Here is a 6164-nt window from a genome sequence, read left to right as displayed (position 1 = left end):
AAATAGGGAACTGTGTTTGGTCAACAGGGAGCCTCTGCTGACTTTGCCCAAAGTTTTTCCATTTCCCGCTCCTTCACTCTGCTAGGGTGTGGCTCTGATCAGGTGCTGACAGCTCACAAAGCAGACATTTCAGCTGGTCCTGTGGTTGGCGTCTATATTTATCCTCCAGCGATGGCTTAGTCAGCTGTTTTGGAAGACAAGGCAGGATGCTGGTGCCTTGGCAGAGAGTTGGAAACTTCCACCCCAACAATGATTGTGCCCTTGAAGAAAGCCGTTTTGAATGCTCTTGGGCGATGTCTGTCTTTGTGCTTGTGTGTACACGCTTGGTTAGGGCAGGGTGAGGAAGCTTTGGCCCTCCAAATGTTCTTGGACTCTACCCCCACCAGCCCCTGACAGCAGGACAAAGCCCCAGACCAACAGCAGTTGGGGGTAGTTCAAAATAGCTGGAGGGTGCCAGGTTGGCAAAGACTGGTTTATGCAATAGGGCTTGGGGGCCATCCTGATGCTGTCAAACCACATCTCCCATCATCCCTGACCATTGACCATGCTGTCTGCAGTGCTAGAAGTTGTAGTCCAACAGCATTTGGAGGGCTCTGGACTACACTCTGGCTATCCCTGCAGCAACGGGACTCCATTGCAGGGGATTGGAGTAGATGAGCGTCGGGGTCTCTTCGAACTCTACAATTTGATGAGTCTATTATTCCTATTTGGAGGCTCTTTTGCCTCCTGGCTCCAGAGGAAGATGGCTAGGCTGGCAAAGCAAATGTTCCAGTCCTGTGTACCTTTTGGGTTCTTTTTTAAAAAGCAAACAAGTGATTTTTTTTTGTAATTTGCTGTGTGCTGAAAAAGACAGCATGTATGTGTTTGCTGAGGCCTCCCTCCTCCAAGAGGCTTCCAACAAGGGGGAAAGCCAAGCCTCGTAAATCTACTGCGCAGGCCAAAACATTTCCCTTCCTTGAATGCGGCGATTATGATTGCAGGTTTTTTTGCTGAGACGCCTGAGGCTCTGCCATGGCTGTTTAATTTGGAAGGTGAAGGCTTGATGGCAAAAGTGGCTAGAACAGACTTCCCCCTCCCAAGAGATTTTTTGAAAAAAATATTATTTTAAAAAAAGTAAAAGGAAGAGGTTTCGAAAGGTAGAAAAATGAAGAGTTTTGTCTAGACCAGCCTTTTGTAACACAGTCCTCCAGATGTTTAGGACTGCAATTCCCATTAGCCGTGGCTGACATGGCTGTTCTGGCTGGGGATGATGAGAGCAGTGGTTCAAAGTGGAAGGTAATGGGTTAAGGAAGCTGGTCTAAGTAGTGCTCAGATGGGGAACAGACTGCTAGGAATGGAAAGATCTGTCAGTTTTGGTTCTCTCGGGTTCTTATTTTCCCAGTCTTTAACTTCCATTCTCCACTTTTTGCAACAATTTGCAAGGTGTGTGTGTGTGTAAATCCTTATAAAAATTCATCAGCATTGTAGTGTGAATTTCTCCTAATAGCCACATTTAACTATGCAGTTTTGATTCACGTACACATTTTTGCAATTTCCTCTAATACAATGCATTTTTGTCTGCCATTTTCACCAATGTATTCTTTTTATGCACAATTTCCCTTAATATATACATTATTATTTTTTTATAAATGTTTGGTTGGTGAAATGCACAGCAAAATTAGGATCAGGGAAAGTTTCAAAGGATAACGTCAGTTTGCAGATTGTTTCAGAAAGTGCAAATTTGATAGACTTGGCTTTAAATATGAACTGAATTGAATATCCGCTGATCCCTTCTGACTTGTGCTGAGCAGGGCTGTCCTGCAAAACACCCTAAAAGCACCATGTTGCAGTGACTCCACTAGGAAGAGAGGTTGCAGCATTTCAGACTTTTTAGTTTAGAGAAAATGGAGGTGAGATAAGATTATAAAGCTGTGCATGGGGAGCAGAAAGTGGGTGGAAAAACATTTCCAGAACTGATAGGCATCCAGTGAAGCTGCATGTTGGAAGATTCAGGACAGATAAAAGAAATGACTTCTTCACACCGTACAGATTTAAACTATGGAACTTTCTCCCATAGGAAGCAGGGATGGCCACCAAGCTGGATGGCTTTGAAAGATGCCTGGACAAATGAATGGAGAAGGCAATCAATGACTATGGCCTTGATGATTAGGTGGAGGCAGTAATGACTCTGCATACCAGCTGCTGGGAACCGCAAGAGGGGAGAGTGCTCATGAGCTCAGGTCCTGCTTGAAGGGCTCCCCTAAGCATCTGGTTGGCTATTGAGAGAACAGGATGTTGGACTAGATGAAAATCTCCCAACATTGCATTGACTTCATTTGATGTCCACGAGTTCTAGTGTTTATAATTTGATACCATTGGTTCATGTTTACTCCTGGCAGGTCTCTCCAGTGTCTGGCTGCTTAGAGGAGGTGGGTTATAAACTTTCTATAATGTCAGTGGTCATTAAGATCTTGGAAGATGTTCAATAGGGTCAATTCTGGAGTGAGTTCTAATACCTGTTTAGTTATTCTGCATATATCTTGTAGGACTGCTGTCCAGAAGGATTGGGTTTTAGGGCATTCCCACCACATGTGGAGGTATGTGCCTCTGCAGGTGCAGCCTCTCCAACATCTTGGTGAGGTTCCTGGGTGTATAAGTGCTAGTTTCTGTGGTGCTAAGTGCCAGATGTAGGTGAGTTTCAGAGTGAGGTCCCTTCTTTTGGCTGATATGGACTTAAAGGGAGGTTTAGACCACATTCTAGTTCATTGGGTGGGGTTAATTTCATAGCCTATGTTGTGCTCCCATTGTTCTTTGATCATGTCAAGGGTGTTTGTGGGATTTTGAAGCAGTGTTTTGTATATTGTGGATACCATCCCTTTACTGTGTACCTCTGCTGTCAGGAGAAGGTTTTCAAAGGTGGTAAAGGGCCTAGTGGCTGCTACTTCTCACCTTTTTTCAAAGTGAAGAGGCCCCAAAGGCTGCAGCCTTTTCTCATAGGGGAATTGCTCCATCCCCTTGATGGTCCTGGTTGCCTGTGGAACCTGTTTGCAAAGTGCCCTGTACCAAGAAGGTGTTGTAGATCACTTCCTGTGGATGGCCTTTCATTTGCTCTGCTGCCTGCATTTCTTTGTTCCAAAGTTCACAGCAAACTTCTCAATGTAGTGCATGGATCAATTTGCTTGTACATCTTAGCGGCAGCAGGAGGAGATGAATCAGAAGAAGAATGGAGGAGGCATGCACCAAATTACGGTTGTTCTCTTGCTGCTGGAGACTGGACGTTGCAAATCCTCTTCAATTTCTCTCCTGTCAGAGAGTGCTCCGTTTTCCGCTCTCTAAAAAATAGATGGCAAAGCTCCACGATCTCCCCCAAAATAGCCTCTCTCTATTTCAACTTCATTGTGCTCATCTTGTAATTGTCACTGTAGCCTTGATACTGTGCAATCCCGCCTGCCGTTTCTATTCAAAAGTGCTATGAAAAGCTCCAGATAGCAGAACTAGACTTCCCAAGTTGAAAAGGAATGGGAACAGTTGAGAGGGAGGAGGTGAGACCTGAATATTCTGGCAGTTAGAATAGGGTTGCCATACATCCAGATTTTCCTGGGCATATCTGGAACACTGCAGCTGGCAGCAATGTTTGGGCGGAAATTGGGAAAATGTACTGGAAAATCCAGACGTATGGCAACCCATGTTGGCAGTGCCATTTTTGCTGAATTTTCCCCAAAACTAGCAATTTTGCAAAAAACAACAACAACAAACCTCAACAACTTTTCTGTCCAGATTTTCACTGTTTGAAATATGGCATTATTAGAATCCAGTTTCACCCAGACCCCAAGATTTGCCCTTTTCAGTGTGCTTCTGAGTCACTCTGTGTTCTCTCCATTTCAAGTTCTGTTTTGGATTTTGAGCTGCTCTGTATGAAACAGACCTGGATGTTCTTCATCTGCTATATATGTTGAAAAGTGGTCTGTCTATCCATCTGTTCTCCATAGGTTTGGCCACCTCTTTATATGTCATTGCCAAGTTCAGTACGATGGTTCCCAAGCTGCAGGGAGCAGTGATTGTTGATGCTTGGAAGCCGACCACCATTTTGAATCAAGATGGCAGACTGAAAAGTGACTTTGGCATGACTTTGGCATCTCCACCTTTGGAGATATCACAAAGGGTTTCTAAGGTGGGGATGGACATCTTCATTGATATTTGGATGCTGGGCATCATTTTGAATCGAGCTGGCATACCAAAACATGACTTTGTTATGACTTTGCTGATTTTTGGCCTGATGGGTGCAAACTCATAAATTGTACTACCCATTAAAAAAATAATTCACACAAAATTTTGCCAGGGGAGGGGACAACAGAGGAAGGAGAGCAGAGGAAGACGCAGACATTATAAATGTGAGCAAATGCAGTTATGTATTCTTAGTCTTTGTGTGAAGATATAAATCTATTTCTTTTTATTGAGAAAGGGCAAATTAGACGAGAAATGATAAAAGTGTTTAAAAATTATGCACAACATAAGTGGAGAAAGGAAAGTTCTTCTTCTTTCATAACAATGGAACTCATGAGCATCGAATGAAGCTGAATGCTGAAAGATTTGGGACAGACAAAAGAAAGGACTTATTCATGCAGTGCATAGTTAAACATAGTTAAACTCACTCCCTCAGGAAGCAGTCATTGCCACCAGCTTGGATGGCTTCAAAAGAGAATTGGACAAATTCATGCAGGAGGCGGCTACTAATGACTACTAATCATGATTGCTATGCTCTCTCTCCACAGTCAGAAGCAGTAAGTCTCTGAATATCAGTTGCCGGGAATCATACATGGGCTGTTGTTCCCCAGAGGTTATCCACTTTGAGAACAGAATCCTAGGCCATACGAGTTTGGGGTCTGATGCAGCGGGCTCTTTTTAATATCCTTAGACCCAGGGGTCAGCAAACTTTTTCAGCAGAGGGCCGGTCCACTTCCCGCAGACCTTGTGGGGGCCCAGACTATATTTTTTTGGGGGGGGGTGGGGAATGAATGAATTCCTATGCCCCACAAATAACCCAGAGATGCATTTTAAATAAAAGGACACATTCTACTCATGTAAAAACATGCTGATTCCTGGACCCTCCGCGGGCCGGATTTAGAAGGTGATTGGGCCAGATCCGGCCCCTGGGCCTTAGTTTACCTACCCATGCCTTAGACCATTGATTGGTTCATCGTGGGCTGGTTCCAGGTTCTTGCTATTTTGTGCGTGGGATTCAATCACCTCCCAGAAAATTCAGGTTGTGCCACTAAAGCATATTTGGTGCTTTTGCACAAGAACCCTCCTGAACCTCCCCCCTCCCCTCCAACTTATTGCTGTAAGGAAAGTGACAGCAAAATGCATTAGCCAGTGTAGGGTAACAATAATCTGATTTGACAACACACAACCTCCTTGCAGACAAATCAGGTTGAATGTGCAGTAAACAGGTCAACTGGAAGTGACCTACACCAGTATCCTATGTAACTGGCAGATGTTCCTCAAGGAATCCTGATGCTTGAGATCCTTGTTTTTAAATTGGAAGTGTTAAGGATTGAGATGGGACCTTCTGCATTCAAAGCATATGCTCTACAGCAGTGGTTCCCAATAACATAAGTACTGCGGGGCCCGTAGTTTTCAAAAGTGAAGTCATGGACCCACCTTTACTTTTGAAAATTCTAATATCCCTATGGTAGTTTTTGTTATGTGAATGGTGCTGCAGACCCCCTGGGTGGGTTACGTGTGTGCATGGACAACCAGTTTGGAACCACTGTTCTACAACATAAGGACATAAGAAGAGCCTATTGGAAAAGTCCAATGGCCCGTCTAGTCCAGCATCCTGTTGCACCTTGGCCAGTTAGAGGCCGATGGGAAATCTGCAAGCAAGACCTGAGCCCAACAGCACTCTCCCTTTCTGTGGTTTCCAGCCACAGACATTCAGAAGCATTCTGGGTAAGGCACAGAGGTAAAGCTATAGGTTTCATGGAATAGATGGTTTGCAGGAGGAGCTCTGAAGGAAGAGCAAGAGAAAGCAAGCGATGTCTTCATGGGGCAAAAGTCTACAGCTGACCTGAATCCTACACTTAAAGTTCATAGAATGTATATTCTCAGCTCAGTGCTGATCCGAGACTCCAAAGCATGTTGCATGGTTGGAAAGTTCACTCCCTTGCCAAAGCCAAGAACAT

The sequence above is a fragment of the Podarcis filfolensis genome (genome assembly GCF_964270895.1).
Source record: "Podarcis filfolensis genome assembly, chromosome: 14".
Classification (NCBI taxonomy): domain Eukaryota; kingdom Metazoa; phylum Chordata; class Lepidosauria; order Squamata; family Lacertidae; genus Podarcis; species Podarcis filfolensis.
This window is presented reverse-complemented; position numbering follows the sequence as displayed.